Here is a 16260-nt window from a genome sequence, read left to right on the forward strand (position 1 = left end):
GCTCATTGTTCCTGCCGTTGATCTCACCATCCTTGGCTTCCACCACTGTTTCATGGTCTCTTACAATAACTAATAAATAAATAGGCTCAATCTAGACCGTTGAATGGAATTAGAGATAAATTATACTCCTCCATTCAGAATTGCTCTTGACCTCCATATATGTACCTGTTGTTGTTGTTGTTGTTGTTAAAGATTCTTCATTAAGCCTTGAAATTGAATTCCTCTCTATCTCTTGTAAAAGATCACCAATCACACATAACAAGTAACTAAAATCTCTCTGTATATTTATATTTTTTGTTGTCTGTTTTCACTTAGATTTGATCCATTCATCCTTTTAATTTGATCGTGTTTACTGTTCAGTTACTTTAGTGTTTTCCAATTGGTAATACATAGATCAAAACATTATAATTACAGTTTCCATTTATTAGGCTTTCGTAGGTATGGTTTTTGTGTGTACACTACATATATTAGTTGCTATTAAAAAACCACAAATCACAGCCAATGACAGCAATATCGGCAGCGGGAAAGACCGGAGCAATGAGACAACAAAGTCCGGTGAGCCGTAACCTTTCTCTCCTCTCAGCCTTTCTCCATCAATTAATGTTGTGGGTTTTTTTTTTCCCCTTTAATAATAAGAGTTAATGCTTAAATCACTAATTTCTAGAGAATAATAATGACATTACTATGAGTGTTTTTTTACCCTTAGATCTAATAGTAATCAATGGTCCATAAAAGGTGTAACTCTTGTGAAATTACACTAAGTGTAACTTGAACCCATCTCTTAATAAAATAATGGTTTACAAAGCTTCACTAAGGTTACATAATGTTGATTACATGGGAATATATATAGATATTACAAAGAATGCAAGATGTTGTAATGTAATAATTATTCTTATTTAGTTGTTTGGTAACCCTATAGTAATAGAACCATGAATCAGTATTCCACATGTTTGGTGCAACATCTTAAGACGATGTAATGAAAGCATTTTAAATCAAATTGCCTAAAATACCTTTATTATAATAAATTCATCTTTTATGAAGATTACTTTAATGAACCCAATCTTGAATGGGGACCTCTAATGAAAAACTTTAAAAAAAAAAAAAATAAAGTTGTTTTCATTATCACATTAAAATTAACTTGTCTTCTTCTCTCTTAAACAAGTTTTGCTTCTCTATGTCTAGGGGCAGGAAATTGGTAAAAATCTTCAATGGTTATGCTCATGTCTCACACCTGTAAAATTTTCCTAACAAACACTATCACCTATAAAACTTTATTAACTCAAGAAAACAATACATGAAAAAGTCACAAATTAAAGTATTATATTATTAAACTATATTTCTCTCCTATTTTTCTACATATTAAACATTTCATTTGTCAAATTGGTTCTCCATGCACTCCATTCACAATACCATTAATAAAATTTGTACACAATTTAAATAATTGAACAAGATGATAATTAAAAAAAAATATTAAATATGAATGAGCAGAGTACCAAGTGCGTGGGTAACCCACCACCAAATTCCTTGAGACTAATGTTCATACTTCAATAAATAACTTTGACACAGATCCACACTTCAATAGATAACTTTCAACTCTCTGCCTCCTAATATTAATTAATTGATTTTGAATTTCAGAATTTTGATTGTTTAAAGTCACCCCCACAAAATACATTTTGCTATATATCAAACACGTTAATATATATACTCCTAAATATAATGCCAAAATGCATAATCGAATAAAAATCTTTTGTTATATATATATATATATATATATATATATATATATATATATATATATATATATATATATATATATCATTTGATGAGGAATGAAGAAAAAGTTACTCCAGACCGTCCATGGTCATCCACACTAGCAGCCGTCCAGAAGAAAACACCAAGACGAGGCTAACGCCTATGGTCGTCCATGGATGAAAACACACCTGCATCACTTGTCCTAGGAAAGCGCCCATCCCCGTCCTAAAGGGGTTCGTCCACAAGAGGACCCCTGGACGAGACCTTTACACTTGGAATTACTGACTACATTTCACCACTCCACAACCTACGCATAACTTCCAGTGACCATTGTATGAGAAAATATAACTCCTAAACGGTTGTGGAAGTTATCCCTGAACCCTCGCACCTCCCCAAATCCAAGGGAGGTTACAATTTCAATAACTGTTCCTAGGACACTATATAAACACTCATTCAGACCAGAAAAATGTATGTTTTTACTTCTCCCAAAAAGTTGGAACTCCAAAAACCTAGAGAGAAAACTAACTTTGCCATCGGAGGGTTCTTGGCCGGCGACCCCGGTCACCTTTGATCGCTTTTCTTTGTTTTTCAGGCCATCGAGAGAGCAAGTGATTCAAGTCTGAAACATCCAGCCTACTGATTTTCTTTGCATCATCAGTTGGCGCCGTCTGTGGGAACACTATTCACTGTTCTTTTCGTTCGACTATCTGTCTTTGTTGTCAACAATTAGCCTTTCCCAAACAAAAGGCTGAATGGTTCGAACAAGATCAAGGGCTACTAGCCCAGGCCACCAGGAGAGTAGGGATGCTTCTAGTAATCCCCTTCGCGATCGCAGGTCAGCGCCTGTCATGCAATCGCCTTCTATTCAACATATACAATCCATGGTTGCCGCTATGGCAGAACTGACCCATTAGAATCAGGAGTTGAATAGGGAGATCAACCTTAGGAGGCAGCGCCAAGATGGGCACACGGAAGGACGAGCCTAGAGTCAGGAAGGTGGAGGAGAAAATGTCAAAGCCGAAAATCAGACAAGGGGTATCGCTTCAAGAAGAGTGCCACACTTGGAAAGAGAGATGGACCAGATGAGAAAATCCATGGATGAGATGAGAGAGAACATAAGGCAGGAAAACCTAGTAGATGATTTGGTTCACCGAACGGACTCCCCTTTCACATCTTCTATCAACAGTCATCCCCTACCTCCAAAATTCAAAATGCCATCCTTGGATTCGTATGATGGAAATCGTGACCTGTGTGATCACATTGCTACTTTCAAGACGACCATGCACCTTCAAGGGGTCCCGGACGAGATTATGTGCAGAGCTTTCCCTACCACACTTAAGGGACCAGCGCGGGAGTGGTTTAGTAAAATACCCCCAAACTCAGTGGGATTGTTTGAAAAGTTGAGTAAGTTGTTTGTCAATAATTTCATTGAAGGACAACGCCACAAGCGTTCCTCTTCTAGTTTGTTGACTCTAGAGCAAGGGGAAAATGAAAGTTTGCGGTCCTTCATCACCAGGTTTAATAGGGAAGCCTTGACGGTATACGAAATGGATGACAAGTTATTGTTGGCCGCCTTCCATAATGAGGTCAATTCTGACTTGTTCATTTATAAGCTCTACGAGCAGGAACCACAGACTATGACCGAACTCGTCCATTCGGCCCAGAATTTCATGAATGCTGAGGACGCTATCATAGCCAAGAAGAGAAAGAGAGCAGAGCACTCGGAAGCAGGCCACCAGTATTACTCAGATCAAGGACCTCGTCCAAAGAAGGCTCGGGTAGACGAGAGAAAAGACAAGGATGGTAAGAAGGCAAGTTCCTCAGCGAGGAATCAGCAATACACACCCCTGACTATGCCACTAGAGCAGGTTCTTATGCAGATCAAGGATGATCCGTCCTTGAAGTGGCCGGATAAAATGAAAAGAGATCCTAACAAGCGCAACAGGAGCAAGTGCTGCCGCTTTCATAGAGACCATGGGCATGACACTGACGAGTGCTTTGATTTGAAGTAGTAGATAGAGAATCTCATTAGACAAAGAAAGCTAAGGAACTTCCTTGGACAAGACCAGAGAGATGAAAAACTGAAAGCTAAGGTGGAAGAGTCATCATGACCCCCACTAGGAGAGATAAGAGTAATTATAGGAGGAAACTCGACAGTGCAGTCATCCAAGTCAAGGAAGACATACTTGAAGGTGGTGCAGAACATCCAGCTGTCTGGACGACCTCCTAAGACAAGGGAAGTAGATGAGCAGGCCATTACGTTCACGGACAAGGACGCAGGACGACTTTACCACCCACACGATGACGCGATAGTCATCACCCTACTCATTGCTGACTACATGACCAGGAGGGTGTTGATAGACAATGGCAGTTCTGCGGACATTCTGTATTACCCCGCCTTCCAGCAAATGAGGCTAGGACGAGATCAGCTTCGACTAGTGAATTCGCCATCGGTAGGATTCAGAGAAATGAAGGTGCAACCAGTGGGCACCATCACATTACCAGTGGTCGTTGGAACATATCCACAGCAGATAACCAAGGAGGTAAATTTCCTTGTTATTGATTGTGCATCGTCATATAATGCAATTATTGGAAGACCAACTCTGAATAGTTGGAAGGTGGTAACCTCTACCTACCACTTGTCCATCAAATTCCCAACCGAGCACGGAGTGGGCCAAGTACAAGGAGATCAATTGGCTGCCAAAGAGTGCTACTTAGCCATGCTGGCGATGGACGAGCACATACAGGTAATGAGTATAGACGGGAGAAGGATCGCAGCGGAACACACTGAGGTGTTAGAGGATGTCCCTTTGGAAGATAACCAGCTTGAGAAGTTCACTAGAATTGGGGCGAGCATGGAAGAAGAGGCAAAGCATGCTTTGGTCTAGTTTTTGAAGAAAAGCCTCAATGTCTTTGCATGGAGTCATGAAGACATACCTAGCATTGATCCAAGTATTATTACTCACAGCCTGAACGTGTGTCCCTATTCAAAACCAGTGCGTTAGAAGAAAAGGGTTTTCGCTCCTGAGCGAGACAATGCCATTAAGGAAGAAGTCTAAAAGTTGGTTGCCGTAGAGTTCATCCGAGAAGTTTATTATCCAGATTGGTTGGCGAACGTGGTCATGGTGAAGAAAGCTAACAGCAAGTGGCGAATATGCATGGACTTTACCGACTTAAACAAAGTTTGCCCCAAGGATAGTTACCCATTGCCAAGCATTGACCAGCTGGTGGACTTGACAGCAGGTCATAGGGTGCTGAGCTTTATGGACGCCTTCTCAGGTTACAACCAGATAAAGATGGATGAAGCGGATCAAGAGAAGACCTCATTCATTACAAGCCAAGGGTTGTATTACTACAAAGTGATGTCCTTTGGTTTGAAAAATTCAGGGGTGACCTACCAAAGACTGGTTAACCACATGTTCCGTCCTCAAATCGGGCGAAATGTGGAGGTTTATGTAGATGACATGCTGGTGAAAAGCCAGGACAAGGACAATCATCTGGACGACCTTCAAAAGACTTTTGATACACTGCGACGGTACAACATGAAATCAAATCCAAGCAAGTGTGCTTTCGGAGTTTCGTTGGGGAAGTTTTTGGAATTCATGGTTTCACACAGAGGAATTGAAGCAAATCCGGAAAAAATCCAGGCGATACTGAATATGGAACCACCAAAAAATATTAAGGAAGTCCAATCTCTTACCGGACGAGTTGCCGCCCTTAACAGGTTTGTGTCAAAAGATATTGACAAGTGTTTGCCATTCTTTAAAGTCCTCAAGAAGGCATTTGAGTGGACAGACGAGTGTCAAAAGGCCTTCCAAGACTTGAAGACATATCTCATGACAGCGCCGTTGCTGAGTCCGTGTGTACCTGGAGAAGAGTTGTATTTGTACTTGGCGGTGTCCCTACACGCAGTAAGCTCGTCATTGGTCAAAGAAGAGGGGAGAATCCAAAAATTGGTTTATTACACAAGCCGTGCAATAAGAGGAGTAGAAGGACGATGCCCGGTGATGGAGAAGCTAGCCTTTGCTTGATTACGACTTCTAGGAAGCTAAGGCATTATTTCCAAGCTCATATTATCAACGTCCTAACAGATCACCCCATAAAGAAGGCAATGAACAAGTTGGAAGCTATTGGACGATTAATACAGTGGGCTGTTGAACTTAGCAAGTTTGACATCAGATACCTTCCAAGGAGTGCAATAAAGGCGTAGGCATTAGCAGATTTCATCGCAGAGTTCACCCCTAGCTAGGATGAGCTGGACAAAGACGAAGGAGTTGAATGGTGGGTCATTAATGTAGACGGATCGTCCACACTATATGTAGGAGGGATTGGAGTCTTACTAAAGTCCCCAGAGGGTGACAAGCTGGAATACGCAGCCCGTCTACAGTATCAAACCACCAACAACGAGGCTGAGTACGAAGCTCTACTCAAAGGATTGGAATTGGCTAAGTCCTTAGGGGCGGAGTCGATAATATTTAGAGGAGATTCTCAGCTAGTCATCAACCAAGTAAGTGGAATGTGTGATACTAAGGAAGATCGGATGAAGAAATACCTTAACAAAGTGAAACGACTCGCACGAAAGTTTTCAGCTGTAAGTTTTGTTCAACTCCTGAAGGAGGTAAATATGGAAGCAGATGCCTTGGCAAAAGCAGCTTCGGTAGGAGGAGTTACGGACGAGTACGACAACGTCCAATATATGCCAAGCATAGACTTTCTGGACATACAACAGATAGGAGGGAGAGAAAATTGGATGAGTCAAATAGTAATTTATCTTAAGGATGGAAGGCTTTTAGAAGACAAAAATGAAGCTAGGAAGTTGAGGGTCAGGGCAGCCAAATACGTCCTCATAAACGAAGTGCTGTACAAGCGAGGTTTTTCCCAACCTTACTTAAGGTGCTTGGCTCCTGACGAGTCAAACTATTTTTTGAGGGAAGTTCATGAAGGAGCATGTGGAAATCATTCAGGAGCAAGATCACTAGTCCATAAGGTCGTCCGTGCAGGCTACTATTGGCCTACAATGCAGGTAGATGCTAAGGCCTATGTCAAGGTCTGTGACTAGTGTCAACGCTATAGCAATGTTCCTAGACAGCCGTCAGAGTACCAAACCCTAATGATGGCCCCATGGCCCTTTGCACAGTGGGGACTGGATATCCTAGGTCCCTTCCCCATGAGTACCAGAAAAATGAAGTTTTTGGTAGTAGGGATTGATTACTTTACCAAGTAGGTAAAGGCCAAACCTCTTGCAACAATCACTCAACAAAATATTAAAAATTTTGTATGGAAGAATATTCTATGTAGGTTCGGAGTACCCAGGGTACTAGTATCGGATAACGGACGTCAGTTTGACAACGCACCCTTTAGGGACTTTTGCAATCATTTTGGGATCAAGAATCACTGTTCCTCACCCTCCCATCCATAGGCGAATGGACAAGCAGAAGTAACGAACCGATCCCTGCTGAAAATCATCAAGACTCGGCTCGAGGGGGCAAAAGGGATATGGCCAGATGAGCTACCAGGTGTTCTTTGGGCCTACAGGATGATTGTACGAACTCCAACAGGAGAGACCCCCTTTAAGCCAGCCTATGGAAATGAAGCCGTCATACCGGCAGAAGTTCATATGGCAAATCATCGAGTGATGAAGTATCAGGATAGAGAGAATGGGGAACAACTTCGTCTTGACCTCGATCTTATTGACGAGATAAGAATGAATGCGGAGCAAAGGACAGCAAGATACAAGAATCTTATGGCTAGGCAACATAATGACATGGTGAAACCCAGACGATTCAGTGTTGGGGACCTTGTTCTCAAAAGAGTCTCCTTAGCAACTAGGAATCCAGCTCATGGAAAATTGGGACCCAATTGGGAAGGACCCTACAGGGTAATCAACTACAAGAGGCAGGGGTCATACTACTTGGATGCCCTGGACGGACGAAAGTTAGAGCACCCCTGGAACGTGGAACACCTGAGGAGGTACTATCAGTGATGAACTTGGACGAAATAGTCCGGGGGCGAGGTTGATACTATGGGCAACTACAGCCGTAATTTGTGTTTACTTATACCTACTGTTGTGTTCTTATTACTACTATAGTGTGTACCAAGAATAAAAAGTGCACTAGTTCTTAAACTTTTGCACCGTCTACAAACCAGTTTGTAAAAGATAAGGTTATGTATTTTCTTAAGTGTTTCAATAAGGCACCAGCTTCTAAAGCGTGCCATATTTGTGGACAATGTTCATGCAATAATATGGTTTGGATTTCTGATATACTTAATCTAGTTTCCATAATAATACCCACAAAGGGGGCAAAAGCCTAAGACGAATGAAAATCTCTGGACGCAGGGATGTATCGTTCATAAGCTTTCCTTGAAATAAGGATAAAGTAAAAAGGAAAAAGCTTAAGGCATACTCGTCCAAGCTTTCCTTGAAATAAGGATAAAGCAAAAAGAAAAAGCTAAGGCATACTTGTCTAAGAAAGATAGGCAAGAAAAAGGCATACGTTAAGGCATAAAGTTCCAAGGACGAGCAACTAGCCAAGACGCCCCAATGTCTTAGGACGAGTAAAACATTATAAGCCTCTTGCAAGAAGACGAGTGATAATTGCCCAAAGGACGAGGTAAAGTACCACAAAGTCATCATTATCGTCCTAAGACGAGTCACACTTGTAAAGATTTGATTGGCTAATAAAGACATCCATGCCTAAGTGGGTCGTCCATAAGAAAATCACATGGACAATCATTCAACACTTAGAGCACTGTTTAAAAGCCAATAGCATAAATGGTGAAAATAATGGATAAGCTTGTCCATACAATAGATAACGGATAAAAGAAAAATATTCTTTAGTCTAAAGAGGGTAGACGACCACCGTCCAAAAATCCTTATAAAATAAGCCTTAAAAGGCAATTATTAATAAACTCGTCTACAACACTTTGGACGAGATAATTGTACTCAAATATATAAAAAAAAAAGGGTCCAAAAACAACGGACCAAAAGAAAAGTAGAATAATAATAGCACTAATTTAAAAATTCTTCAAGAAGGGGGGGCATCAACGTTGGGCTCGTCTTGGGATGGCTTAGTGGTGGCATCGTCCTCAATGTTAATATCGTTTGAGCCTGTTTGCAGGAGAGAACTTGTAGCAGCGCCAAGGTTGAGTTTAATGGTGCTAAAATCAACTCCAGGAAAGTTGTCTATAGCATCCATTCTAAAATCTTCAAACCCTACTGCATAGTTTGTGTCCAGCAGGTCAGTAAACTCCTTGGATGCCTTGAACTCCTCTACTGCATCGCCTTTAGCCTTCTTGAGGAGGAGACTCAGCTCATTGTTCTTCTTTTGAAGAAAGTCAAGACGGTCGTCCTTCTTAGCAGCGTCGGATTTCAGCTCCCCCACCAAACTGCTGAACCCCTTAACCTCATTCTTGGCCTTATTCGCCACCTCGGCCCAAGTTCTGCAGTCGTTTTTAATCTCTTCTATTCTTTTCTCTAGAAGGATCCTCGTCTTGTCCATCTTCGCGGCCTACTTAGATGCAGTTATGAACTTTGACATTGCCTACATAAAAGACAAGAAGGTTCAAGAGACAAAAATAACAATAGATAACATGGCTAAAGCAAGACGAGACCAAGGTGCTCACCTTAAAAAGGTCGTGGACACCGAAGTGCTCAAACTCCTTCAAAGACATGTCATAGCACGCAGCCACGTCCTCGCCTGTTACAACCTCTTGGAATCGTTCCCAAGCCAAATCCTCATTCTCCAATAAGTTTGTAGAAATCCTTTGAGGATGCTGGGACGAAGCAGAAGCGTGGGACTTGGACGGAGCGACGCCAACAAGCGTAGACGAGTCGACATCGACGACTGTGATGGACAGCAGGGAGGAAGGAGGGTCAGACCTGGCAGTTTCAGGCCTGGACGACCCATGCTTGGTCTTCTTCCTCCGACGATTAGGCAAGCTTCCCATGTCCAAATTTTTGGACAAGCTCTTCCTCTTGTCTCCAGCAGCAAAACGAGGCTGGGGTTGAACTTCAGGTCTGGCCGTCTCACCAATCACCTCCTTTCCCTTATTTTCTTTCATGGTTGCCATTTTTGAAAAACACATGAACACACATGTAAAAAAAAAAAAAAAAAAAAAAAAAAAAAAAAAGAGTAAGAAAAGCACTCACGTCTACAGACAGTTTGCTCGTGCGCAAGGGCTTTAGCAGATGGATCAGGGCCAAGTCCCCACCTGTGCAAGCGTCGAAGAGTCACCAACGAGTGAAAATTCCTATTAGGGTGTAGAAGAGCTCTATGGACGCGGTCACGGTGGAACTTACTTAAAGAAGGACGTCTAATAGCTATAAATAAAAATAAAAAAGAGGAAAATTAAGGTTAGACCACTGTTTAAAGATAAAATATAACAAAAAAAATAAAAAAGAATGAAGGAAAAACATAACATACCTTCTTGACGAAAGTTCCCTAATTCTCCAGTATAAGGGGCAAATACATCTCTACCAACCTTGATAGGATGCCCCGCCCAGAAACCAAAGACAAAGAAAAATTATGTCTTCCAGTTTCTGTCAGACGAAGGCAAAGATTTAATCAACCTACAGTCATTGCCCCTAGCTGTAAACTGATAAAAGCCTAGAGATTGACTTATCTCGAAGGATTTATAACAGTACAGAAACTTGTCCATGGTGATAGGATGGTTCCCATCAAATACCTCCCTCCATAAGACTTGCATAGAGACAATAAGTCTCCACGCGTTGGGGTTAAACTGACAAACTCCCAAGCCCAGCCTAGTGAGTAATTCCCTAGCGAAGGCATTCAAAGGAAATCTAAGCCCCTCTAGCAAGTAAGCTTCGTAAATACCTATCCCAAAACGGCAGCACCATTCCCCTTGGACGACTAACCTAGGATTCAAATCATCTGGGATTTGGAACCAACTCCTAAGAGCATCTAACCTCTTCTCTTCCGTCTTAGAAGGGATTTCTATTGCACAACTATATACAGTTTCTTCGTCGTCCAAAGGGGAGGACGGCGGGACGCTCGTCGAGGTATCAGCCCCAGAGGCTGCCCTCGTCCTAATATTTTCCTGTAAGGTTTCGACGGGAATTCCAGGAACACCAGAGGTATATTCCTCTGTTGTGTGGCCACTACTACTACTACTATCGTTACTGAAAGTGCTATAACTAGAAGAATCATGGTACTTGTCTATGGCCTTGTCTACACTGTCGCTAGACGAACAGGTAGTCATTGCAGACGTCCTAAAGCTTAAAAAGGAAAGCTTGAGAGTGAGAGTAAGGGGCACGAGAGGGAAACTACTAGACGAGGCGACGGATGAGAATGTCAAAACAGAAAATCTGAAAAAGTAAGAGGGGCACGAGAAGGAAACCACTATTTATAGGTAGAAAAGTCTCGGTATTCACAACGACGAGACCAATGAGACAGCGACACGTGGCATCTGCCTCGAAGAGGTAAGTTGACGTGACTAACCACCTATGAAAGCGTGACACGTGGTACACTGTTTGAAAAACAAATAAAATAAAAAATAACAATAATAAATGTTCTTGGAAAACTCATCCTAAAGTCTGGTGATATATTGCATGACCCTTGGATGAAGGGGCAACTGATAAGGAATGAAGAAAAAGTTACTCTAGACCGTCCATGGTCATCCACACCAGCAGCCGTCCAGAAGAAAACACCAAGACGAGGCTAACGCCCATGGTCATCCATGGACAAAAACACATCCGCATCACTCGTCCTAGGAAAGCGCCCATCCCTGTCCTGAAGGGGTTCATCCACAAGAGGACCCCTAGACGAGACCTTTACACTTGGAATTACTGACTACATTTCACCACTCCACAACCTACGCATAACTTCCAGTGACCGTTGTATGAGAAAATATAACTCCTAAACGGTTATAGAAGTTATCCCTGAACCCTCGCACTTCCTCAAATCCAAGGGAGGTTACAATCCCAATAACTGTTCCTAGGACACTATATAAACACCCATTCAGACCAGAAAAATGTATGTTTTTACTTCTCCCAAAAAGTTGGAACTCCAAAAACCTAGAGAGAAAACTAACTTTGCCATCGGAGGGTTCTTGGCCGGCGACCCCGGTCACCTTTGATCGCTTTTCTTTGTTTTTCAGGCCATCGAGAGAGCAAGTGGTTCAAGTCTGAAACATCCAGCCTATTGATTTTCTTTGCATCATCATCATTGATATGCTTTGTCGCCAAATTGGCTGGTTGATCAAGGTTACTATTTCCAATCTCAGTATCATAGAACCTCACAGCTATACAAATATCAAATATGGAAAATTTGAAATTGTTATGGATAACAGAAACAAACGGCAGTATTTGTAGAAATTACAAATCTAAGGGTAGAAAAAAATCTTGAGAAAAGAGAGCAATAACTGAGGGTGAGAAAAAGGAAGTACCCATATAAATAGGACTTTAGTAGCAAAAAACAATAGAGAGAGAGAGAGAGAGAGAGAGAGAGAGAGAGAGAGAGAGGCAATACTTGTGGAAATTGCAAAACTAAGGGAAGAAAGAAAGAAAAAATTTCCTTGAGAAGAGAGAGCAGCAACTGAGGTTGAGAGAAAGACAATACCTATATTAATAGATCTCTAATAGTGGGAAAATAAAAGTTTAGAAGGGAGATAGAAAATTTAGGAAGGAGATGAAATTTTGGAGAAGATGCAGGTAGTGGGGGATTATGGGATTTTTGGTAACAGAGCAAGGAGAAGGAATTTTGGAGTAGATGCGGGTAGTGGGGGATTTTGGGATTTTTGTTAACAAAGCAAGGAGAAGCAATTTTGGAGAAGACGCGGGTAGTAGGGGATTTTGGGAATTTTGTTAAGCAGAGCCGATTACATTTAGCAAGGTAATAGGAATTCAGTACTTTTAATAAGGAATGATTATTCCTCATTTTTAGGAATAGGGATTCATATGGAATGATTATTACATGTAATAAAAATATAACCAAACAACTGTATAGCTAAACTATAGGAATAATTATTATATTACAGTGTCTATTACAGTCTACCAAACGTATCCTAAGAGTATCAATACCCAGTAATGCAAATGGTACATGTTGGTATTATTTAGCATCCAAACATCAAAAGGGCCCATTACCCAGCTTTCTACTTGTAAAAAAATTTACAATTATGCTACAGTACCATCACAAATTTGTGATGGTACTATAGCTCAATTGCACAAATAAAATAATCAATTTTATTCATTCTTTCTCTTTCCCCTGACTTGTTCTCTCTTTGTCTCTCGTCCAAGACCCTCCTCTCATCTGAGCCTCCCTTCCCCCCCCTCTCTCTCTCTCTCTCTCTCTCTCGTTGAAGGCATCAGGTTCAAGGATTGCCGTATCTCTCTCTAGTTGAAGGCGGCGGCATGGGTTGCTCTCTCTCTCAGCGTGGATTGGTGGATCAGCGTTGGTGAAAAGTAGCACTGTGGGTTAAAGGCGGTGGTGTGGGTTGCTCTCTCGGCATGGATTAGTGTTGATGTATTATTTGGGTCGATGGGTGGTGGCGGCATAGTGGGCGTGGGTAGCGTGGGTTGTGTGTCTGGGTCGTTGCGAGTTGTCTTGGTCATCATGGGTGTGTCTCATTCTCTGCTTTCTTGGGCAAGATAACCAAAGGTTTGCTCTTTTTGGTGCTTTCAATGATTTTATTGGTAAATCTGTTGGTTTAATTTGTCTTTGAGATTTGGGTGGTGTGACTAGGAAGCTTGGCTGAATTAGGTGATTTGATTCTATTGGTAAATCGGTTGGTTTCTTATTCTTTGATTTGTCTTTGAGAATTGGGTGGTGTGACTGGAAAGCTCAGTAGTGGAGTTTGGATTTTGGGTTTGTTATGATTTGCTTGCTTGATTTGGGTGGTGCAGCAGTGGTGGGCTGGTGGTTGTGTTGTTGATGGTGGTGGTGGCAATTTGTGTTGTTGATGATCGGCAGGTGGTGGGATGGCTGGGTTTGGATGGTGGTTGTGTTGGGTTTTTGGTGTGTTCATGATGGAGAGCGAGAGAAAGAGAAGGAGGAAGAGAGACAAAAATTAGAGAGAGAGAGAGGAGAAAGATGGTATTGGATTATATATTTTATTGTGTAAATATATTATTTTAATGTATTGGGATGTTAAATGTGTTGTAAAATTGTATGATATAAGAGATAAAATAGCTTTTGAGGTGGTAAAATGAGATTTTTTTGAAGAAACTGGATGCTAATACTCTAATCGTTGTCGGGGGCAGAAAAGTTTTCCCTCCAACAAATGAGTTTGTTGTTGGGTTAGGGGCCTAAACCGAAACTCGATAATGGGCTTGAAGCATAGCCCAAAGGCTACCAGTGAAACTTTTGAGAGATTCACCTTTTTTATGCTAGGGCCTAGGTTAGGATCTGCAAGGATTATAGGCCAAAACATTTCCTACAGCAAACACGTCAGCATAACATAAAAGCCCATTGCAATAAAGAAATAGCCCAATAATAAAATATTTCAGCCGTAAAATAAGTCAGAACTGAATAAACTTCTAACCGTTAGTTATTTCATAAATTAAAGAAAGTATCTACTTCTCCAAAGTCATCATCTAAGGGATCCATTGAAATAAAGTCCTCCATTATAATAACATGAGAGAAAAACTCTATAGCCACAAATACATTATAGCCTTCAATTGTAAAGAAATAAACAAACACTATGGGGTCCATTATAGCAAATAATGGAAAAAGCTTAGTGTGAGATGAAGGGAGAGAAAGAGATTCTAGCTAGCTAGCGCAGCAAGATCATTATTATGCCAAGATATGCTCATGGATATAGTATATGTAGTGAGTAGTGAAAGTCATTTTAGTAGTATAAGTAGTGAGAGAGAGAGTATTTATCAAAGTTGCCAGGACTTTCTGTTGGGGGATGGACAAGAGTTTATGAATTGTGATATGAGGGGCATTTGTGAGCTATGGGCTAAAGAGTTTAGTTTCTAAGTTGGAAAATAAGAAATCAGAAGCTCAAAATCTCACTAAGAACTTAAGAAGATAATTAGAGGGAGGGGGAAATAAAGAAGTTTATGAGAGAGTTTTTCTTCTCTATTGGTGTTTCTTGACGTGTTTGATGCAAGGCTCTAATTATAGTTGAGTTTAAGGGTTTGTTTAGCAAATAATCTTAGCCAAAATCTATCTCAATTTTCAGAAAACCTCAGAAAATCATTCCTAGGATTTGGCCAAGAATGGTATGTTCAACTATAAGGTGTTCTTGCTGTTTGGGGTAATAGCAGTTGGAGTTATGACTTAGCATTAAATGCTGGATTGTCCTCGGCCAATGAGATTAATGCATGAATTAAGGCTAGTGATCTTGGTAATCTACTGCTAGTGTCAGAGTTCCTAGGGTAGATTGTGCCACCCCAAGCCAGGTGTTAATCTTGGAGCCCTCTACTAGAAACTCTGCTGGAGATCTCCTTGGTGCCCTCCAAACCACATTTCTCTAAGTTTTTCCATTTGGGTTTATGTGTTTGGTTCATGAATCAGATAATATACATTTTTGGCAAGGTAATGAGCTATTCATAAGTTATTCTAGAAGCTTTCATGGCCTGGTTATGGCAGCCCCTTGTTCCTTGGCTGATTGTGTTAGAGAAGAGAGAGTGCATGGCTGGCTTCAACTTTCACAGCTTTATGTCTTGTCAGTAATCATGAAAATCAGCTTGCCAAGGAAGGATTTAAGCTCAGCTTGACAAATGTCCCTCTAACTTAATTTGACAAGCTGAAGATGATTGCAGTGGTTCCCAGATGTCAGTTTAGTTGTGTTGATTTGACAGGCTGAAGGTGATTGCAGTGGGTCCCAACTATCAGTTGAGTTGTGCTAAAGCTTGACTTATGGCTGGTTTAACCATTTTAGTTACCCATGTGAGCTTTAGTTGCTGGAATTTGGCACATGGGTTAGACTGTCTCGGTTGGGCCTTGTTTTTGGCCTTCTTGGGCTTGTTCATCCCTACAAAATAAATAGTTTTGCCATGGATTTGCAATATACATGGGCTTTTGTAGTTAGAATAATTTATGAAAAAAAAAAGTATAATTCTCATAAATCTTGTAGAAGAAATAGTTTTGAAAGATGGGTAATATGTCATAAGTAATTTATGTTTCCCATGAGTTAGGGAATTTAGTATATCAACAGATATTTTTGCCAAAGAATAGTTTTGGGCTTTGAGCATAATATAATTCTTTTGCCAAATAATATTTGGGCTTTGGTAGAATAATTGTTTGCCTAATAGTTTTGGGTTTTTGATAAAATGTTGCCAAAGTGACATTGGGCCAAAATAGTATTGGGCTTTTTGTAAAAGTTGCCAAAATAGGATTGAGATTTTTGTAAACGTTGCCAAAATAGTATTAGGCTTTTTGTAAAAGTTGTCAAAATAGTATTTGGGATTTTTATAAAAGTTGCCAAATGAATATTGGGCTTTTTGTAAAAGTTGCCAAATTAATATTGGATCTTTTTGTAAAAGTTGCCAAAATAGTATTTGGACATTTTGTAAAATTTGCCAAAAATAGTATTTGGATTTTT

This window comes from Castanea sativa, chromosome 12 (genome assembly GCF_040712315.1).
Source record: "Castanea sativa cultivar Marrone di Chiusa Pesio chromosome 12, ASM4071231v1".
NCBI classification, from domain to species: Eukaryota; Viridiplantae; Streptophyta; class Magnoliopsida; order Fagales; family Fagaceae; genus Castanea; species Castanea sativa.